The sequence below is a fragment of the Nelusetta ayraudi genome, unplaced genomic scaffold (assembly GCF_046127955.1).
Source record: "Nelusetta ayraudi isolate G7.1 ecotype Tasmania unplaced genomic scaffold, CSIRO-AGI_Nayr_v1 ptg000141l, whole genome shotgun sequence".
Classification (NCBI taxonomy): domain Eukaryota; kingdom Metazoa; phylum Chordata; class Actinopteri; order Tetraodontiformes; family Monacanthidae; genus Nelusetta; species Nelusetta ayraudi.
This window is the reverse complement of record NW_027466191.1, coordinates 73,764-96,500: the sequence shown is the minus strand read 5'-3', so window position 1 is coordinate 96,500 and position 22,737 is coordinate 73,764. Positions and strand designations below refer to the sequence as shown.

General features: G+C 53.0%; 1 long non-coding RNA gene across 1 annotated transcript in view; it reads left to right on the top strand.

The window, feature by feature from the left end:
- The window catches only part of LOC142879694 (uncharacterized), a 53,924-nt gene that overhangs the window by 28,693 nt on the left and 2,494 nt on the right, over nucleotides 1–22,737 (top strand). Inside the window, exon 3 of the long non-coding RNA XR_012925336.1 lies at nucleotides 3,495–3,585. This is a non-coding gene — a long non-coding RNA (uncharacterized LOC142879694). The remainder of the gene's footprint in view (nucleotides 1–3,494; nucleotides 3,586–22,737) is intronic.

The following is a 22,737-nucleotide window of genomic DNA, read 5'->3' as shown; positions in this document are numbered from 1 at the left end:
TCCCTGCTGTATCTCTGCTGCTGTCGTGGCAGGAAACAGAGCGCGCCCCAAATCTGATAATGGCGTTACAAAAAAAAAAAGGAAATCACTGCAGGACAGCAGATTGCCGGCAGGAAGCGACGGAAACGCTCCTGCTGAATGTGCGCACAGAGCATTGTGGCCACAGTGGAAGTGGGGCCTCAATAAGAGCGATGGAAGGGTTTTCTAATTCATAGCGACTTCTGGACTTAATCCCCCCCGAAGGGCGATGATAGATCTCCGCCTATCGCCGCCATCGAACGGCGCTCTCTCTCTCGTTTGTCCTTCCGAGCCAAAGTTATCGAGCAGATATTACAGTCGCCAGCCGCCCAACTCGTGTCCTTCACTGTGCGACAGCCACTTAGATGAGTGAGACCTCTTGATACCTCGATAAGAGAGATGAAACTTTATTGATCGGCCCCCGGTGGATATTGGATCATTGCGGCGGCAAAACAGGGATAAGGCGCAGAATGAGAAAAAGATAAGTAGACGACAAGAGCAGAGATAATGGAGGGTAAGCGGCGGGCCCCTCAAACACACCCGGGCCCTGAAAAACTTTCTGCCGTCTCCTGGGATGTCGGGTAGGCTGCTGGAAAAGCAGGGTAGCTGTTAGCGTGCCGATAGTTGTCATCGTTTGAGCGTCAGAAGCCTGAAAACATGAGCAGATACTGAGTGACTTGCAGACGAACAGGCCCGCCGCCTGTGGAAAATGGACCGCATCGGATCCAAGAGTGTGTTTATGTAATGTTGCTATAAAAGAGAATTATTAAAGAAGCCAACTGTGATAATTGGCTGCACTGGCTGCGAGTCAACAAACAAACAAATACAATATTGGCTGCATTAAATTCACAGCTTCTTTCCTGGCGCCGATGCAGCGCTCGCACACAAATCCCAAGAAACTTTAAGTTGCAATCGAGTCCGAGTGAAGTGTAGCACCGAGGCCGCCAGAGGCTCTCCTGGCCCAGAGGCCTCTGTCCCAGGCCGGGTGTGCAGGTTGGGAGCAGTGGGTGCAGACCCGGTGGTGTGTGGTTCTGTTCAGCGCTGTGCGTGACGCTGATGGGCCTGGGAAATCATTTCTGAACACGTCAACTCCTCTTCCTCTTGATGCCATCAGCATGCAATCATCTCATTGACACCACTCTGTTACAGCATGTCATTAACTGAATGATTTGACAAACAAGAGCCATCAGAGGCAATGGTTCACTTGTTTGAATGCTTCATATTTTTGATTTTGTGCATGAGTGTGTGAGGTGCATCCAGAATGAGAAGTGGGGGTGGGGGGGGGGCAGGTTCAGAGTGGCTAATTGCTAGTTGTCAGTTTGCAACTTTAATTATGTTGCAGCAGAGGTGGTATTTGACTAGGAAGCCGTCTCCAGTCCCTGATGCCCTGCTCATCAAGGCCTGAGCAACAGTCCACTCAAGCAGCCAGCTGCTGTTTAACTCCTCCCACTCATCTTGGCTGCGGGCCTCCTTATTATTCCTCTTTTTCCAACACACTCACAGGTGATGATCAGATTGCTTGGATGGAGGCCGCCTTCCTTGACGACTGTTGTTGTTGTTTCTTGCTCGGGCATCGGCCCCCACGGCGGTGGCGGTGGTCACTGATGAGAGATAGAATGGTGAAGAGCAGCGTGAGCCCCCCCCCCCGATTGGAGGGACCTGACAGAAATGTCTCGGAATGTGGGCACCGTGTTTGATTGGACGGCACGCTGGTTCCTCCAGACCTCACAAACCACAGCCATTAGCGCTCAGCCTCATGGCCTGGTACCGCTGGAGGAAGCCCGGAAGACACAATTAGCCTCCTATATGGAGAAACATTCCCTCCTTCTTTGTGTGTTAGAAAAATGTGTGCAGCAGCAGGATTTATTGATATTCACACATTGCTTCTTCAGAATCACATCCTAAGGAGTGGTGGGCTTCACTGAGAGACCTACTAGGAGACCCCCCCCCCCCACACACACACACAACACACACACACACACACACACCTGGTGGCAAACTGACAGGCTGGCCGGCTGCCATCAGCGTCTCCGCTGAGTGACATTGTTAGTGTGGCTGAAATATGGACCAGAGGAGGACGGCCGTTAACGTCCGCCGGCCTCATTTACAGCGGCCGCATTAAAAGCAGACAGGGCTTGAAGCTGAGTTGGGACTCATTAAATCAAACCTTGGGGGGGGGGAGGTTTTGCATGCGTGCAGAAAGCAGGACCCGCGTGGCCAGTTTGACAGACTTTAGGCCAGCTGCCGTTCGGCCTCATAAAAGAACCACAACCCCACGACTGAAGCGCAGGGTCTGTTGCAGGCTGGGCGCTCTGTGGGTCTGAGGGGTCTTCTCAGACGTGTTGGGCTGCGTTCTGGTGGTCCTTCCCCAGCGGCCACCCTCAGCGCTTCCTGTCTCCTCCTGACACCGCTCCTGACGGACAAACCTCCACACAAGCCAGTCATTTTGCTGCTTTTAGTCTCCCGACGGCTGCCCGTCCTCCCGCCTGCTCAGCCCCTCCCCCCCTCCCCCGCCGCCGCCAACCACCTGTTTTCTCAGGTCCAGATTGGACCCTGACACTCTGTCATCCCTGAGCGTGGGCTGGGGGATGAGAGCAGAAGCAGCCTGGACCCTCATCCTAATTGCCTTTAACTTGTTATCTCCATCCATTTCCGCCTCCGCGGCCACCTTGCTATTTCAGTCATGTGTGGGTGTCGGGGAGTCGCGCGCCATCGCCGCCCCGCCGCGCCGGTATTTTTGAAAGCTCAGGTTCTGCGGCAGTGTGTGTAGAATGTCAGAGGCTTATTATGGGCGGCAGATCACGGCGACGGTATGCATCCTAATTGGTGGCCCGGACCTCCTGGCAAGCTCTTATGTTTCAGAGGCTCTCTGCCATATTAAGAAGTCACAGATGGAATAATTTTTATCTGCGGTGCCCACTCGGAGCTGCGAACCTTTATCTTCACCGCGTGGAGGCTGGGAGCAAACGCTCTCTCACTCCTTGAACAGCGTCGCCGCTCTCGCCCGGAGCGTCAGTGAAAAAAGAGAAAGATCTCAGACGGTAAAGCAAATGCATTTCAATGAGTGCAATAAAGAAATGTTCGCGTCAAACGGAACATTTGGGACACTTAGCCGAGCTGTTTGGAGGAGGGGGGGCTCTTCTGAGCTAGCTGCTGATTGTGAAGCTTCTCCTCAAGGGTCTGTGGCAGCATCCATCCGCTGCAGCTGTGACGTCAGTCAGAGGAGGGCAGTGCAGCGAGACTCATCAAACTCCATTCCAAAAAAAAAAGAGAAGAAGAAAGAAACAGGAATGGCCTGAGGAAGAAGCTGGCCGCCAGGCTTCTCTCTGGGCTGGCAGATGTTCTCACTCTGGGTCTTTGGGAGTGTTTTGATGTTTAAAAGATAGAGCTCCTTTAAAAGAGTTGATGTCTGATGTTTTCAATGATGTACACGGCAGTTTTTCCCAGAGAGATAATTCCTCTTTCCGTCCTGGCAGACCCGGAAGAAAGTGTGGTGCCGTGGCCTGCTCCAGTCTGCCCCCTGGAGGATGTCCAGGACCAGCTGGACGCCAGCGCTGGAGGTGGAAGGTGAGCAGCGTAGGCGGGGGTGACGCCCACTCCTGAGCCTCTGATCAGCCTGTGGCAAAAACACAAACTATAAGACATTTCAGTGCAGTGCAGTGCAGCGCCGGGAGGCAGAGGTCCCCTAGTGGCAGAGAGGTGGACTGCAGGGTCACACCACTCAGACTGCGACAGTCCAGACACGGCGGACTTTTAGCTGCTGTTTGCTGTAGGGTGGAAGTCATGTGATGGCCACTGGTGTGAGCTCAGCACTGTTCACTGACTGGACACTGCTCTCCCACAGCCACAATGTATCTGTACACTCACCTCACCTGGAAGTCATCTGATTGGCACGAAGGGCGACCATGACGTGACATCATTCGATGTTCTCAGACTCTCAGGTTGTGTGTAAACAGTCCGGATGGTCACATGCTAAAAGAAAGGAGCACTGGCCAATCAGCTACACTGCTGAATCTGTTTTTTTGTTTTTCTTGTTGTTGTTGTTGTTGTTGCTGTTTTGTGCATCACATGGCGACATTGCAGCGTCTTATTGAGGGGCCAACTCGCAGGCTGAGCCGACGGTCGGTGGCTGGAGGGAGCAAGCAGGCTGGGGGGTGCTGGTGTTGCTAATAATTGCATCCATCTATCAAGGCCGGGTCAGTGTCACCGTTCCCACTGACAAGATGCTCTGGAGCAGCTGCTGACTGGGCTGCTGTCAGCACGGTGAGGGGCAGCTGGGGCCCAGACCAGGTCGTCCAGGAGGGTGAACCATGCTGCTGGGGGGGTCAGCAGGGGTAGTTTGGTTTAGCATAGCCCGGAGGAGCAGCGCTGCCTGGTGCAGCAGGCTTGATGATGGAGCCTCTGCTCCAAACCTCACCTTGCAGACTTGCTTTATTTTCTGATTGATATTTTTTAATTTTCCTCCGCTAACGCGAGCTCATCTGCCCAGAGAGCAGACTGACCACTGGTCCGCACTGGTAAAACACAGCCTGAGCACAAACTGCCCATTTCCAGTTCATTTCCAGCAAGACCTCCTGCAGTGCCGCAGCTGCCGTGGCTGCATGCGTTCTCTCTTCTGTTGCTGTTGTTGTTGTTGTTGTTGTTTTGTTTCTTGTTTCTTTCCAACTTCAAGCTGAAGTTGAGATGCTGCAGTTTTTGCCGTAGTGCTTGCGGTGAAAAAGAGAAGAAGCCTCAGGGCTCTTGCACTGTCACCCCAGAGTTACACTGTGTGTGTGTGTGTGTGTGTGTGTGTGTGTAACATTCCGACGACTGGACCAGCGCCATCCATCAGAACTTGGTCAGGCTGCTCCCAAGAGACTCCGGCGCTAATAATAATGATCCGTAATCTCCCAATCAGTCCCGTCGTTCATCATCTTTGACGCGTTCCTGCACGCAATTAATATTTATTGAACTTTTTGAACTGGATTTATTAAAACAAAGTGAGGTTAATGCCGCAGGACTGTCGATACTTTGTCAGGGAGCAGCTGCTTGGTGTCATTGGGAGTCAAAGTGTCTGGGATGCTTTTCACCACACGGAGGAGCGTTAGGAGATCGCTCATCCTGTCAGACTGCTTTTCATTGGTCGGAATTTGTCGGCGCCAAACCAGAGACAAAAGATCACATCGGCAGACAAAGTCATCTGCAACTTTTCTCTGCTGCACAACCAACCACCCCATAGTGAGGGAGAGCAGTGGAGCGACTGAAAGGAAAGATGGCTTTGCTGGACTGCAGAGTCTAAATGGAGACGGTGGAGATCATGGAGTCGCTTTCTGCGCAGTCTCAACAAAAGCGTCTCCTTGTTGTTGGCCAGAAATACAAAATATTCCCGATATCATCGCTGCAGCCTGGCTCCCCTCCTGTGTGAGTGTGCAGTCCGCTCGTGCCGTCAGGGAAAGTGGGAGGAGGCAGCGTAGAGTGGCGGGGTGCTCCACGCTGCTGGCCGTGGTGGACGATGGAGGCCGGCTCCGCCCCCCGCCCCCCCGCCCTCCGCCCTCCGCCCACCTAGAAGTGGAGGCTTTGCAGATGTCAAGGAGTTGCTTGTCAAGTGACCTGGATCATCAGCCCATATGAATGTTTAAACAGGCGTCTCTCTCACATGCACCCCCCCCCCCTCCCCCCTCCACCTCCTCCTCCACCTCCTCCTCCCAGAGCTATAGGTTGCCCTCTGATTCTCCACGGGCCGCTGAGTCGTGGCCGAGAAAAGGGAGAGATTTGAGCTGCTGGGACTGTGAGCGCTCTGTCTTTCCCTCTCTCAGCGTTCCTTATCTCTGCCCATTTGTCACCGGGGAGGGGGAGGGGAGGGGGAGGGGTGGCGGGGGGGAGGGGAGGGAGGGCAGGGGTGGAAAAAAACACCTATAACACTTCCAATTTATATCACTTGGCTGTTGTGCTCGGCCATCATCAGTCCTCCGCCGGACAAAGAGTGAGCCGGCACATTTGGCCCGTCGCAAAAAGCCCCCCCCAAAAAAACAGAAAGAGCTTTGCCCTCATCCATCCATCAAAGCTGCGCAGTAATAGCACTGTCACATAGAGCGCACCGCTCCTTTTCCCTGGGCCACTAGCCCCGCCACACACACACACACACACACACACACACACACACACACACACACGCACCGGGGGCCACATGCGGCAGGGAAAATATTGACATTGTCTCCGCCGTTGTCCTTAACCGCGCAGTAATTGCGTTTATTGGGCAGCGAGGTAAACGCATTACGCCGCGTGAGCTATGGCGTTTTGCCTGGGAATGATTTTTACAGATGGCCACGCTGAGGCAAATAATGGCCCGCGTATCAATTCTTGGGTTCATGAAATAACAAATATCGCATCCATATTCAAGCGCGGCGTCCTTGGCTGTAATCGGTGCGGGTGAAATACGATTTCCTCCCCGGCTTATTTAATAAGGTGGCCATTAAATATATTCCTGTCCTGCAGCCAAAACATATTCATGTTGGCACTTCAATATTTTAAGGGCTTAAACACACGCAGTGTATTTATTATGATGAGTTGTGAGCGTTATTAATGTTTTAGCTCCTGTTTATTGCGGGAAAACTCTGTGCACGTGTGTGTGTGTGTGTGTGTGTGTGTGTGTGTGTGTGTGTGTGTGTGTGAGTAAAGTGAGCTTTAAATTGTTCATGCAAATAATTACAGCAGCTTCCTAAAAGCACTTTCTGACTTTCTTCTGGTTTAAATATATTTGCAGGTCTATTTCTATTTACAATAGAAGCTCCCAAATGAGCAAAGTCCATCTTGTGGCGCCGTGGCCGCCGGCTCAGTCGCAGGTGTAACTCCACCCCTCCGCTGTGAAAGGCACAACAACTAGTGAGTGGAGGTTTACTGACGCGTTAAACACAGCATGACGAGCCAGGGTGAGGGTCAGCGGTGGGCCTGAGAGCGCCATCAGGAGAGCTGGAGGAAGGCTGCGGTTAGCGCGCAGCGCTAGCCCACAGCCACTAGGGGAGGTGATTAAAGGCTAAAAGCAGAGTGGAGAGTGGTGGTGTGGGGGGGGGCTGTCGTGAGTGGCCGTGTCGTCTCCATGCATGTTCTCATTAGACATTGGACCTCATGATGGGCCTTAAGCCAGAGCTTCTATTCCTGGCGACCGCCTGACGTCTGGTGAGCACCAACCACTTGACTGTAACTCCACCCGCTGACTTTCCAGCCTCCCTCTGTGGCGCCGCCCGCTGACCGCCATCCAATCAGACGCTTTCAGCCACACGTGGTCTCACCTGTTGGCTTGAGAGTGGTTGTAATTCACAAAACCAAAAAAAAACAAAGCACGAGAATGTTGGGATAGTGGTGGGGGTGGGGGTGGGGTTGGGTAGGGGTGGGGGGGGTGCTGCTTGTGTCTGCATGGGTAATTGACACGTGTGATGAGACTAATAAGCTCCCTGGTGAACGCATCAAAGAACAAGGGGGAGATAATGAGACTGTTTTCGCTCCTATGTAACACAGCCGTATATAAATCACTTCCCCTCTTTTTTCCTGCCGTAACCTTCAGCCTCTCCTCCTCCTCCTCCTCCTCCTCCCCCCCTCCTCCACTCCCCCCCCCCCCCCCCCCCTCCACGCTCAGCCCAATCAAAACCAAGGTGCAGGATTTTGGATTGTTTTTTTCCTTCCTTCTCTCCCTCTTCCCCCTGAATTGTTCTTCATTTCCACATCAGTGGGTGCCCTTGGTTGGCTGACACCAGCAATTCCTCTCATCTGCCTTCACGTCACATTGTCTTATTATCGGCGGCGGCAAAGAGAAGCACTAATGGGGACGCTTTTTCTTTCTTTTTTTCCTTTTTTTTTTTTTTTTCCCCAAAGCCCACAGCTCCAAACTACCAATTAAATGCCACATTGTCATTTATGTCTTCTTCTCAGATGGTACAAAGGTGCCACATCGTGAACATCCTCCCAGCGCCGCAGTCAAGCTGCCGGCTGCTTTGTTGACGAGCCTTCGGGTCGACCGCAGGTTGCTGCCGGCCAATCGGAGGAGACCTCTGGCAGGCGAGACTGCGCGGCTCTCACGTGGCTCGTTCATGGCGTCGGGGTCTAATTTTAGAATCTCCTCTGCGCGGATGAAAGGTGGCGTGCCAGCAGATCATTAGAAGAAAACAGCGTCTGACCTTCCAGGCGTTTGGAACGGGACGAGAACACAAACGGAGGGTGGTGCGCGGGTCTGTGTTGGCCGCCAGCGGCTGACGCGTGGCGTGGAAACTTTTGCGTCAGCCGAGCGAGACAAAGGGGCTGCGAGTGTGAGGCCAGCGTGGTCTGGTGGAGACGGGCAGAAGGTCCGAGCTGCTCTGCGCCAGCACTGGGAAGCAGCGGATGACTGGGAGGGAACCTGGTCAGGTGGTCAGGTCGCCTCCTCGCACGTCACGCCTTCCATTGGTCGTTTAGCCGCAGCTCCCGCCGAGCGCCTGTGATGTTCCCCTGAGCCGTGGCAGATTTAAACCTTTTGTGTTTCCTTAGTTTTCGCCGTGATTTTCTCCTCTTTGATTTTCACTTATTAATTTATTTTTTGGGGGGGATTGCTTTTGTTGCACTGGCTGATGTTTTTTGCCAAGAACTTATGCAACACAATAAAGGGAATAATCCTTCAAAGGGTTTTTTTTTTTTTTTACCGCCAGCGCGTTGAGACATCAAACTGAGGCACACGCCATGAACTGAATGATGAATAAATCCTCCTCAGATTCTGCTGCTCAGGGTGCTGGAGGTGTGCTCGCTGGCTCTTTTCTAAACTCGCAGCACATTTATTGTATATATATATATATATATTTATTTTTTTTATTGACGCAGCAAACTATCCCTCTCTACTTTTTGGGACAAATCCATACTGTCTGCTGATTGGTTATTATCCATTTATTTTTTCCTCAGAAAGTGTATACACAATCAATGCGGGGCCACACTTGGAAGCAGATGGAGGTTCTAATCATATCAGCGCTCAGTATCTCCGAGGGTCGAATTTGATTAAACGCAACACAATGCAAGAGCGAGATTGAGTTAAGCCAATCAGGCGGAGCCTCGGCAAAAGTGCAGGGTGTGACTGGGCAGCTGTTGGAGGGCTTCGCTTGAAGTTTCATCCCGGGGACCTGAGACACGAGTGCACTCAGAGGCTGCTGGGTACAAGCTGGGTACAAGCTGGGTAAACCCTCCTGCACTTTCCCACCCAGCGTGCAAACTCAATGCAAACTCCATGCATCCACCGCTTCAAACATTTAAACAAAGTCTCTGGCGCTAACAAATGAATAAATAAAGGCGCTGATATGTGTTTCCCTCTCTAAGTTTTGCAGTTTGATCCTTTTGTTCCCATTGTTGAAACAGAAACACTGAGACTTCCTTCTCCTCGCGGTTGCATTTGAAGATCTCTGTCACTTCCTGTTGCCGCTGCTTTTCTTTGGTCCCCCTCTTCTGACCTCTGACCCTTGGCACCATCTTCAATTCACCTTTAGAGCGCCATTGAAATGCTTGGAAAAGCAAGAGGAGCGGTTGGTGAAAGAGCAGCAGCACCAGCGGTTGGGGTTTGCACCACCTTCTGCGCTGCTCGAGTCCTCCTGACGCTGGACTGCAGCACATCGCCACTCTTTAATGCCTCGGCCTGATTGGCTGTTCCATTAACAAGCCATTCAACGTTTGACTCTTTTGAAGGGGCCGCTGAGATGCACATACTGTATGTTTCTCTGACTGCTGCTAAAATCCTGCTGCACCCCCCCCACCCCCGCCCCCCAACCCCGGCCCCCCCACTCTGGCGGCAGCCACTCCATCTTCCATGCGTGACGCTCCTAATGTGATTTAAAGGCTCTCACTTTTATTTATTTCTTTATTTATTTTGTCATAATGAGCGGGTCAGAGCGCAGCGAGGCTTCCGCTGCCTTTGAGATCAACAAACTGCTTTGATGTTAAATAACCCTTCGCTGAGCGCGGCTCCATCAGCGCTGCCGAGCTCTTTGAACCCGAGGAGCCCCGGTGCACTGAGCACCACCACCACCACCGTCATCATAGTCCTCATCAGCAGCAGCAGCAGCAGCCTCTCTGAGGGCAGCTATAGGAGTTCTCAGAATACCCCAGTGCACGTGCAGGGCTTATGGATGCTGCTTTCAGCGCATTAAGAGGCGAGGAAACGCCGCAGCTGACTCAGAAACTCTTCTTTTTCCAGGCTAGAAAACACATTTCCTCCTCCCCATTCAAGATGCCTTTTAAAATATATTTTGTTCCGGGGTCAAGCACAAGGTCCAGGCTTGTGCGCTCTCTCCCTCTGCCTCTCCGAGGGGTTGGTCTGCTGGGCTTCAGGCCTTTTCCAGCCTCTTAAAAATTGACTGGATCGGCCCTGGGGCCAGCCAGCTGCAGCGAGGAGAAGAGTTTTCCAAAGACGGGGAGGGGTGGGCGGGGGGGGGGGGGGGGGAGGAAGTTCTTGGTAGCAGCGTGCCACCCAAAGACACATCTTTAAACATGATGGTGACTTGTAGCCCGATTCCTCGCGCTCGGCCGAGCTCGGGGGTGTGACGCAAGCGCCGTTGCATCAGCACCAAGTGCAGTTTCCAGTCCACAGTGCGAGGTTGACAGACGCAACTTCTTTTTCCTCTTCAATTTTTTTTTTTTTTAAGGCTGTGGGTTTTACTGCAAGTCCAAGCGCGCGTGTTGAATAACAACAAAGCGGCTCCTCACACAGTTGCCGCAGTTCAGCGTGGGCTGACTGTTTCTCAGGAGCAAAACGGGCCATTCATATATTGAGAATAGGTTCTATTCACAAAGTGCGGAACAGCCCATTGGATTGAAGGTCAAGCAATCACACGGCGAGTTGTCGACGGCTGCTGCGTGTGTTGAGCGCAGCAGACCTTGATGAGCGCTGATGGGACTGATGAGTGGGTTTGTTTGTTGCTTGTTGACGTTACAGAGTGATAATCAGCAAACCCTGTTGTCAGACACGGTTCGTCCTCTCCACTTTGCTGAAGAAACTCTGCCGCAGATGTTTGAAGAGCCGTTGCGAGACTTGGCAGCAGGCGGTGGACGGAAGCCAAGACGTCTTTGATCTCAGGTTCTATCCAGCAGCGACGATAATTCCTCAAGTCTGGCCTCGGTTCCCTGTTGCCTCTGCAAACATTCCAAATTACCGCTAGTAAACGCTTTTTTTCTTTCCATTTTTAATGTATGACTCCGTCAGTTCCATCCAACTCCATCAAACTGTTTCCAGAAGAGTTCATTCAATCTGAATTGGAATTGCCTTTGCGTCTTGTACGTGTGAGGGTGGATTATTGGTGGGTGTCCAGGCGCAGGCACAAAACCAGGATGCGTCATGGGAGATGTAGTTGAGCGCGTCTCCTCTCCTCTCCCTGGACCGGTCCCACTGCGTGTCTCAGCTTCCTGGCTCAGTAAACAGCAGTCAGTTCTGCTCTGTGCTTGTTATTCCTCAGCTACTATCATTGCAGCTGCTGTATGATAAGGCTTCTCCTTCCTTGGCTTCTATTTATTTCACGCACTGGTTGGCACCAGAGATGGATATTGCAATTTTACGGCACACAATAACCATAAAGTCTCATCTAATTATTAATTATTTTCTCCCTGGTTCAATCAGTAAAACTTCATGTGTAATCATTAAACAAACTGTGTCATTATGATGCTGGAAACATTGCAATTTGTCACATAAGGAATACATAAGCAAGAGTGATTATATGTTGCTCCTCCATCACCCGTCACCGCACGCCGCCTCAGCCGGGGTGATGAAGTGAGGCTGCGCGTCCTGATTGGGCCGTCACCACAGCGGCAGGCCGAGCCATCGGGGGCTCTCCAGTCAACAATGCTTCTTTAGAATCCAATTAGTGGAGGGAAGTGTGGGCTTTGAGTTTGCTCAGCGATGGCTGTGTTTACCGGTTGAACTCCCATCCCTGTGATGTGAGTGTCAGGCGGCTTCCTGGGAGCAGGTTTGAAGCAGGAGCTGCTGGAGGCAGCGGCTTCCTGCTGCAGCAGCACCGACAAACAGCGGCCGCTCTCATGGACCAACGCTGCCACTCTGCACAAAGCCCCCCACCGCCCCCCCACACACACACACACGCATTGTGATGAGGGAGTGCAGCAGTGTGTTGGTGGGTGGAGGGACGGTGATGCTTGACTGCCAGGAGGTTGCTGCAGTAAACAGCCTTCTGATGGGGGTGGTCTCTCATCTCTGCAGCCTCCTTACTGCCCCCCCCTACTCCCGCCCTGGGCTGGGCTGGGCTGGCAACAACATTGGAGCTGACATTATTTTGGTAAGTGTCTGGCAGAGTTGTGCTTGGCCTTTGGAGCTGCGGGAGGCAGCAGCTGTCACTCTCTGTCTTGTCGGCTCACTTTTCCTTCCCCTCTAATCAGCGGTGTGTTTTTTTTGTTGCCGAGCGTGGAGAGAAGAAGAAGAAGAAAGTGAGCGCGTGACTAAATGGCTGCTTCCCATTCTGCTCTGATAGCGGAGCTGCGTTGTTTCCCCGGCCGAGCTTCGCGTCTCCGACAGCGAGACAAATAATTAGAGCGTGTACCTGTTGCCTCGCAGCCTTGGGTGCGTGGCGCCGCCGCTGCGAGGAGGAACCGATGCTCATTTTCTCCGCTGCGGAACGGCGGAGCTCTTGCTCTGCCACATTCATTCCGCTTCTGTCTTTCTCATCTTTTCTCCCCCCCCTCCGCCGCCGCCGCCGCCGCCGCCGCCGTGACCGCTTTTGTAGAGGGGAGATGCAAATCTGTGGCCGTCTTCACTCAGGAAATTGCCGGTGGAGCTTAAAGCTGTGAGCTAAAATGAGAGTTCCAGGGGGCGCCGCTGAGGTCAGCTGACGACGAGCTGTCTGGGTGCTGCTGAAACTAAACACCTTGAGGTGTTCTGCCAAGGCCACCCTGGCCTGTGGGGACCAGAGACATCCTGCCCTCCTCCTGCCCCCCCCGCCCTCCTCCTCCTCCTCCTGCTTAATATGTCAGGGCTGAGCTGCTCCTGTCTGCCTGCCTGCCTGCCTGTCTGTCTGTCTGTCTGTCTGTCTGTCTGTCTGCCTGCCTTCCTGCCTGCCTGCCTGCCTGCCTGCCTGCCTGTGTGTCTTCCTGTCTGTCTGCCTGCCTGCCTGTCTGTCTGTCTGCCTGCCTGTCTGCCTGTCTGTCTGTCTGTCTGTCTGCCTGCCTGCCTGTCTGCCTGCCTGCCTGCCTGTCTTCCTGTCTGTCTTCCTGCCTGCCTGCCTGTCTGTCTTCCTGCCTGCCTGCCTGCCTGCCTGCCTGCCTGTCTGTCTGTCTGTCTGTCTGTCTGTCTGTCTGCCTGCCTTCCTGCCTGCCTGCCTGCCTGCCTGCCTGCCTGTGTGTCTTCCTGTCTGTCTGCCTGCCTGCCTGTCTGTCTGTCTTCCTGCCTGCCTGCCTGTCTGCCTGCCTGCCTGTCTTCCTGTCTGTCTTCCTGCCTGCCTGCCTGTCTGTCTTCCTGCCTGCCTGCCTGCCTGCCTGCCTGTCTGTCTGCCTGCCTGTCTGTCTGTCAGTTGAAGCCACAGCTCAAGCCTCCAGGTCACTGCTCCAGCTTCTGCTGCTCCACACTTGAATTTCCAGGGTTTGTGAAAACACATGAAACAGGTTTTGAAGTGAAGTTTGTGCAGGGGAGCGGAGCTGCAGACTGCACAGCGCCTCCAGGTGACGCTTCTCACTGTTTTCAGGCGACGAGCCGGTGCTCCCCCCCGCCCCCCCTCCCCTCGGCCTTAAAGGCAACTTTAACTCTCACTTTATGTATTTATGCCTGCACAAGGCGGCGCGAGTGTCTGAGGCGAGCAGCCAGCCGAGGCCTCTGCCCTGCTGGAGGCGCTGCAGGCGCTGCAGGCGAGGCTGTGTGAGGCAGATCGACGGAGGCGCACCAAAAGGCCTCGGCCGCCTTTGATCTCAGTGACAGGCCTGTGGAAAACATTTGGCTTTGACACCAGAAAAAGAAGAAGAAGGAGAAGGAGGGGGAGGAGGCGGAAGAGGGGGAGGAGGAGGCGGAGGGGAGGCAGGAGAAGAGAAGGACGTCTGGTCCCAGCCGCTCAGGAAGAGTTGCAGAGTGGCTGTCTGCACTGCAACGCAGCTCCACGCCCACCGCTGGCTCTCACGCAGCAGCCGCTCCTCAAACTCTCGCTGTCAAAGGAAGAGGGCAGGTTGCTTTTTCTTGCTCACCTCCCGGCCGGCGCTCCTCCCTCCCACTGCAGCTGCTCTGGGATTTCGGAATGACGCCCGCCGCTTCCTGTGGGCCGTCCGTCAATCAGGGAAGTTAACGCAGAAGTGTACTGCGCTCTGCGCCTCTTAACGCCGGGCTCTTCAGCTAAACGCCTTTTCGGATGAATCCCCGGCTCTTTCAGCCGAGCGGACGCTGCGCACTGAGAATATCACTCCTCCATCACCCTCAACTGGCTGCACCGATTCTGTGCAAGAGAAAAACACCGGAGTTTTCTTGTTAAACAGACGTCTCCTCTTTTTTTTGCTCTTCTCCCTGCGGAGTGCGACAAACGTCTTAGTGGCGGCATTTGTTTGCTTCCTCCCTCAACGGCATGCATTTTAAACGGCTCCTGTTTAATTTAGCAAGGCACAATGTCTGGCTTCTCTTCTTTTTTCCGGGCCGAGGGCGAGAGCTCTGTGTAGCCGGGAGGTGAGAGGCAGCACTTGATTCGGGAGTTGGCCTTATCACTCGCTGCCTGGAAGAATAGAGGGAGGAGGAGGGGGATGAGGGGGAGGAGGAGGAGGAGGAGTGCTGCTGCTGCTCAACAGGTAATCAGGGATGCAGAGTAAAAGCAGAGGCAGCTCTGGGCGGCAGAGTCACCTTGGGACCTCCATCTGTTCCAGCATCTGCTCCAGCAGCACCTGCCTGCGTGGGAAACAGGCTGCGGCGCTCACGCGTTCTTATTCTTTTGACTTCTTCATTCCGTCTTCCACTCCTCCGCCTCCGGCCGCAGCTGCTCCCTCCTTCCGGACCGATCCGATCCGCCTGGGACGGTTGCAGGTGACTGGGCTGCTTCCTCTCAGCTTTCAGCCCGGGGAGGCCTGGGTGGGTTGGCCACTTAGCAGGGCGGCCTGAGAGACGCGTGGCACGACTGACACGCTGAGCGCGTTCACGCGTGACGCCTTCTGAATCTCTGCGGGCTTCAGCTCCGACCTCCGACCTCCAGAAGGTCTTCCTCCTGCTCTCAGCCTGCTGCACCTCGTACGTGCACACTGCAAAGTCTCCCTTCTGGCTGGGAGAAGCACCTGAACGCCACCAACCATCTGCCCTTGCCCTGTTCTGGAGGAGGTGATTGCTTTTTCTTCCTTTGCCATCGTGCACGCCAGCAACGCTCCTCCTCGTCTTTCTCCTCCTCCTCCTCCTCCTCCTGCTCCTCCCTCTGAACCGTGGCTGACACGCTGTGGTGAAACTTTGAAGCGGCTGCTTCCACATTCTCCTGGTGTTTTTCCCGGAGCTGCTGGTGATGAATGGAGCCTCAGAAGGCGGCACCTATCAGCGCTGTGCGGGCGCGACAGCCGGGCATTATCGCTGCGCCTCTCGCTGCTCCGACACACTCCCGCTCTGTTCAAAACATCGTTTGGCAAGCCGAGCACACCCGGCTCCATCGGAATGTGTTGCACCTATCAGATGACGGGTGGGGGGGGGTACTGAGAAAGTCATAGAGGGTGGGGGGGGAGGAAGAAGAAGAGGAAGAAGCAACAGAGGGGTGCATGCTTGTTTTTCCGTGTGAACGTCCATCATCAAGGAAGTGAGAAATAGTGAGAAGTGACTTTGCACAGAGAACTCTCTCATGTTCTCCTCGTTCATTTCATTTAGGAGTCCAGTGGAGCAGCTTTGTGTTATTAATTATCAGGCCGGCAACACAGACGATAGCGAGAAGTGAATTTTTCTGTAATATCTGATATTTGAATTCATTAACAATGAAAATGAAACAGGTGATCATCACAGTGGAGCATTTTAAAGCACAATGAGCCACCACTGATTAATGACACTGAATCAAATGCGCTTGAGAGCAACTGATTCTGTGTTGGGCAGGTTGGAATAGTGACACCCGTGCCCCTGCAGCTGCCGCTGCACCTGCACAGCACAATTTTCTGCCAGAACAAGCACAGAGTTTTTTTTTGCCCCAAAAAAACCTGAATTTGTATTTACTTCTTTGAAACGTTCACCCCATTAAGGTGGATTTATTTGCCCAGCAAGTCGCGGCTCAGATGAATGTTTGCTCTTGTCTTTCCGGTTCAGGGGGCTTGCTGTCCTGGCGGCAGCAGCCGGCAGCAGCCGGCAGCGTCCTCATTCTCCTCCGCCGTGCAGCCTTCCTTGTTGCCGCCACTCCCACGAGGAGTGAACTTCGCGGCGAGCTCGCAGTGCATGAAAATAAATTTGCCGCAACCTATTGTGCATTCCAGGCAAGCGACCGCATTTCCAGTCCCATTTCATCAATTTCAAATGGAATCCGTGTCGTCTCTGCACAGAGCGTTTGTGTTGAATCAACTCTTTTTCTTTTTTTTTTACTCTGTTGTCGTCAAGAAGAGAGAAGGGAAGTTCTGAAATTGCTGTGTGCACCTTTGCAGGTGATTAGAAAACTGTTGCAAGGCTGTTTTGGCTGCAGAAGTTCTCTTATTAATTGGCCCGATGAACCAATGAGTTTGGTTGGCTGAGATGGTGGAGGAGCGTGCCCAGCCCGTTATTAAAAAGCCCTGCTAGATCTACTCCAGGAGCTTAATGTGCTTAAAGGATGTGATGGTGAGATCTTCTACTCTCCTTGATACATTAAATTAGCGGAGGTTCAGCGGACACATCCAAGATATTACACACGATTCGGCGCAAAACGTCAACCGTGATAAACGACCTCATCTGCAGTACAAACTCAGACATTAGGGAAGTTGCCTAACGCTGCTCGGTATCTCCTCCACGGACCCCCAGATGTAATTAAGAATGAATCATCACCAAACGGATGCGGCCACGCAAGACAAACCTGAACACAAACAGCCGTTGGCACGCATTTTGTTTTTTTTTCCCTTCTTCTCCCCCCCAGTCAGACAACATTGCACCGTCGCGAAAAAGAGGTGGGCGTAATTAGTAGCTGCTGTCATAACTCCAGTTAAACCCGCCCACCACATCAGCAGCAATCAGGCTGCACAGGGTTGCAAACACTGGGGGAAGTTTGTGTGGCACCTCAGTGTTTTTCTGTTCTGCTCGCGGCCTTCTGAGAACCGGGTGGATGGTGAACTGATAGTGAAGCCTGGAGAACAAGTTGCCGGCAAAGCGGCCGGCGCTGCTGCAGACGGAGCAGCGTCCACCTGCTGGCTGGGCGCCAGAGGGGATTTTAGGAGGGAATCAGAAAAGCCTGTGTGAAATATGAGCCTGAAGCTTAAACATTCATCAGTTCTGAATGCATAATTCAAGTCGGAGCTCCACTGGCCTTGGCTTTCTTCCTCTTCCTCTTCTTCTTCTTCTTCTTCTTTTTTATCTTCTTCTGTGGAGGAGTGGGACGTGCCTCATCCCTGTTGAACAGAGTGCATGAGAAATCAGATGAAAAACAGCCAGTGACTCATGAGGTGTGAAGGTTGTGCCACTGACGGATGGAGAGAGAACAGAGGTGTGTGTTACGTGTGTGCAGGTGTCAGATGGGCTCCTGGTGATGTATCTAAAGATAGGAGACACAACCTGGCAACCTGACAGAGGACCACAGACTTGACTTTCCTCGACATCTTGTACACTCTGGACCTCCGCTCGTCTTCTGACAGCAGCAACGTTCTGGCCGCCGTGGAGACCCTGACGAGGAGAGAAACCTCTCTCTTCCCCCAGTCTGTTAGAAGTTTGAAAATATGTGAGCTTCTTCCTGCACAGTTCCTCCTCACAGCCTCTTTCAGCAGATAACCTGTGCAAAAGATCTGCCGTCAAAAAGCACTTCAGAAGCAGCTGAGCAAGTTCAAAAGAAAGCCGAGCAAAGAAATAAATTGCCCGTGCACTCCAGAGGTCAGCGCTCTCTCTTTGTGTTCGAAGAAGGCCGGAACCAGAACGGTCCCGGAGAAAAGAGCGAGGGAGCAGAGCGTCTTGTCATCAGCTCTCAGCAGACTGACACCAGGCGTCTGCAGGGCCGAGTGGGCACGTCACCGCTTAGCTGCGGGTGGGCCGCTGCTTTTATTAAAGGCGCTCTGAAAAGGCGGCGTGTGATGGATGAAGACCTGGGCTGGGCCGGGTCAGCACCAGGCAGATGTGGCCCCTGGTGTCTCCAGCAAGATGATGGTGACCCAGTTAGAGAGCCGAGAAACGGGGTCAGGCGTGTTGCACCTGCGCTTCTTGCACCGTGGGTCTGTCTGTGTGTGTGTGTGTGTGTGTGTGTGATGGATGGTGTGATGTGGTGACTTCCTGCCTGGCGCCACAGCAGCACACACACACACCAAACACCAGCAGGAGAATAGTTTCTAATAACCACGCAGAGCCTTTTGTGAATTCATTTTTCATTTCATTTTTCTTGCATTCAGGGAGAATCTTTGGCAACTCCATGAGCAGAGGCGTGCATTATTTATTGACCGCTCACTGCCTCTTGTGCCGTCCTGCTGTCGTCTTTATGATGTGTGATGATGCACAGAAAGTAGAGGTTGGAAATCCGCCGCGTGCCTTCGCTCTGGGTGCTTGAAGTCAAGGTCCGTCTCAGCTCAGCGTGTTTGTTTGAATGCCACGTGTTGGCTGAAGCTCCAGATTGCAGGAGTGTCTGTGCCATGAGCACGTTGCAGCCTGGCGTCTGTCTTCCTCACACCAAGCACGCAGAGGCAGAGCGTGGTGACCTTTCTCACACCAGCACCCTGCAGCTGGAGGAGAAGCTGGAGGAGAAGCTCTCTCCCTGAGGAGCCTCAGCGCTCTCAGCATCTCAGCCTGGACCTCAGTGTGTGTGTGTGTGTGTGTGTGTGTGTGTGTGTGTGTGTGTGTGTGTGTGTGCACAGGAGGACATTGATGCCAGGCCTTTGTAGCACCATCACGCCACAAGCCATGGGAGAAGAAAGGGAAGGCAGGCAAGACGGCAGCATTACAGCCACTTTTGATGTGTTATCTATGTATTGATTTATTCAGCAGGTTCCTGCAGCAGAGTCTCTGTCCCAAAGTAACCTCCCTGAAACAGTGAGGAGCAGAGGGAGCGCCGACGCGGCACCCTCTCCTCCTCATAGGCCGTGTCTCGAGCAGATCAGGCAGCCGGACGCAGGAAACGCTGCGGCCGGCTGTGACCCCTGGTGGGCCCGTAGACCACTGGAAAGTTACAGTTGTCTGCCGCTGCGCTCTTCAGCCTTCTTCTCTACTGTCTTTTTACCAGTAATTAAATCCCACGGTTGTCGGACAGGCGCCGCAATTAAAGCGCTCACTCTGTGACTGTGAGGGGAGGGAGGAGAGGCATCAGTTGGGGGATGATGTTACGAGTGAAAAAAGTTTTTTCCAGCGCTAATTAAATCAAGCTTCGGGTTTTTTCTCAACAAAGGAAATCTCGGCTTTCTTTCACTAATGGCTCTCCAAAACAAGTTCAGCACCACGGCCAGTTCCGCTCTGAGAAAAATGTAAAATGCATCAAAACAAGAAGAAAAGTCATGGCTTTCAACCAGTCAGGAATGCGGTGCATTGAAGATGAGCATTGTGATGAGATGGTGACGCAGTAGCACCAAGGTAACACAGCGCCGCCTTCTTGCACACAATGAAGGTGACGCTAATCGTCGCCAGAGACGATGACGACTGACGTCTCCTCTGCTGACCTCTGCTGACCTCTGCCGTCCTCCAATCAGACATCCAGCGCAGCGCCACCGTCCTCGCTGGGAGGACAAACTGCGGCCCAGCTCGCGGCTGGAAGGAGGTTTTTTTTTTTTTTAGGGCCGGTCGCTCATTAAACAAACGAGGCTGATTGCAGGGAGCCGCAGAAGTGGGTCACCCACTGGCAGCGCGGCTGCACAACAACGCAGCGCCGGGCCTGTGATGTCACCACGTTTCATGTTGCCTCATTATTTTGCGGCGAGCGGGGAGCAAGATGTTTTTTTTTCATTTTTAAAAATTTAAATCTCTGAAATGCGCTTGACATCTCACAGCAACTCAACCACCGTGGTCACACTCACCCACTGCAGGTCTCTCTCACACACACACACACAAACACACATATATATATATCCATATATATACACACACACACTCTGTCTGACTGTGTGAGCCCAGCACCACCTATATGTGCATGCATGTCACTCCTCTAGGTGTTGAGCAAAGGAGAGCTGGCTGAGGTTGCAGCGTTGATTAATTTACTTGTGCTGAAACAATCTAAATGTAAATTGGACCTCTCTATCTGTGCCTCGCAGACTATAATGAGAAGAGAATTTAAATGACCTGGTTGCTTTTCATCCATTCTGACGCAAAGCTGAAATTTACAGAGAGATGACTTCTGTGTAAACAAAAAGAAATGATGTATAGGGAAGAGTGTGGCAGTGGTTGGAGGATGTGAGGGGAGGGGCGTGGGGGTGAGGTGGGGGGGGGGGGGGGGGGCACTGGAGATTTACTCAATCTAAAGTTTTGTCTGGGATGGTGCACAGCAAGCATTCAGCTGCAGCAGCTTCTTTTATTGGATGTTCTCCCTGTAGAAGGGACTTTCTCAAACACATGATGTGCGACTGGCGGGCCAGCTGTCTGCTCCGTACAACTCGTCTGTAATTAAATACACCATCGCAGTCTGGTGTTCTACCAAAGGCCTCTCAAAGTTCTGATGGTCCTCATCAGAGACCCTCAGAAAGCCAGTGGAGCAACCGTGAGCTTCGTCCAAGCTCGTGAGCGTGTTGATGGGGCGGGACCAGTGCGTCTCTTTGCTCCTCCCCTCACTACACTTGCTTCTGTGCTGCTCACTGGAGGTAATATAGCAGGTGTGACTTTGGGGAGTTTTTCTAGAAAACGTATTGAGAGATCTTTCCTATTGAAAGCCTCGGTGTGTTGAAGGATGGCTCGGCAGCAGGGAGAGCAGAAGTGTGTTGGTAGCAGTCAGCAGCTGGAGAAGGGACGAGACGCCTCCGAGTGTCAGAGCTTTCAGGACGAGGAGGTGATGCTTCCCCAGGGTCCACTCCTGGCCATTAGGGCTCTTTGCTTCTTCTTTTTTTTTTGAAAATGTCCACAAATCAGTTGGAAGCAGCTGCTAGTTTGCCAGGTTCCTCCTTCAGGCCCCCGGACACCTGGAACTCTGCGCTGGCTTATCTAACCTCTTCAAATGCAGCCGCACCTTCCCGCTCGCTCTTCTCTCTCTGACCTTCCTGTTGTTGCTCCTGGCAGAGCGAGCAGCTCCTTAGTTAATATTAAACTGCTGAGGATGCTGATGAGAGCGCCGCCTCCCCCCTCCACGGCAGCAGCTTGGAATCCCTTTCTCTGATCAATTTGCTCTGCGCTCGCTTTCTGTTGTTAAGGTCACACAAAGCAAAACAAAGCAACCGCTGTGGGTCAACTTGTTAGAATCCCACCAGGAATAATTTTTTTAATGAACACGCTCCCATTTCCTGTCTCCTTCCCTCTGCCCAGCTCTGCTCTCTTTAGGAGAGAGGGGGATTGATCAGATCTTTTTTTCCTGCAAAATATCAGTGAGTCAGGGAGACGACAGGAGCAACGTGAGGAAAACGCTGCATGATGACAGCAAAACTCTGGATCTTGCCTCTACTTTGCCAAACAACAAACACACAACAAACAAACAAACAACACACAAACAGTTCCTCTGCAGCTGCAGTCAGTGGGCGAGACCTCTGCTCTGTTCCCTCACACCCTGCCGTCCATGGAATGAGGTCGCCTCCCATCACCTCTTCCCATCCAGCAGCACAAGCTGGAGGTGTGTGCGTGTGCGTGTGCGTGTGCGTGTGCGTGTGTGTGTGTGTGTGTGTGTGTGTGTGTGTGTGTGTGTGTGTGTGTGTGAGAGAGAGAGCTGTTGATTGGATGCGACGTGCTCAGCTAAGCTTGAGGGAGCACCTGGCACATTCTCGCTTGACCTGGGATGATTCGCTCACCATCAACCCGACACCCCCCCCCCCCCCCGACCACCCCCACACCCCACTTCCTCTCCGTTGTCTTGCATTTAGGAGTGGTAAATTATTGTATTCCAATATCGCCCATCAGCCCTCGTCCCTGTCGTTTGCCGTCACTCTGAGTGAACCTGGCTGTGTCCTCCAGAGCACGTTGTTGCAGGAGCTGGAGTCACACAGTGAAGATGTCTCACCGCAGGAGCTGTGGTAAAAAAAAACAGCTTTAATTTGAGGCTCAATTCATTGAGCTGGAGTGACAGGTGGAGACGGGCTGGTGTAAAACCAAACCAAGCCAATATTGCTTTCCAAACACAAGCCAAGCTAATGTAAAGCTGCATGAGAGCGCGGTGCAGACATGTTGTCCCTGCGGGCCGCTGCGCTGCACAGCCGCTGCTTTGGAGGCAGAACTCTGCCGTCTCGCCCGCTGCGTCATGTAAACTTTATTTTGCCAGTTTTTATTTAGTTCATTTCACCTCCTGGCTTGCAGAGGCCTGACGAGGCGGCGCTGCTTACAGCTGCACCAGCTTGTTTTGTCGAGTTGAGTGTTCTCCAGCGCGTCCTGGCGTTAACCAGGCGGATGTGTTTGACCTGAGCACACAGAGGTCACGCAGGCTCCTTGGGAAGTCCAGGCTGCTGCTGTCTGATCCAGACCGCCGTCCGGAAGTCAGTCCAGGAAATGGGATTAGCAGCTTTTACCCGCGAGGCCGAGCGCACGGAGGGAAAAAG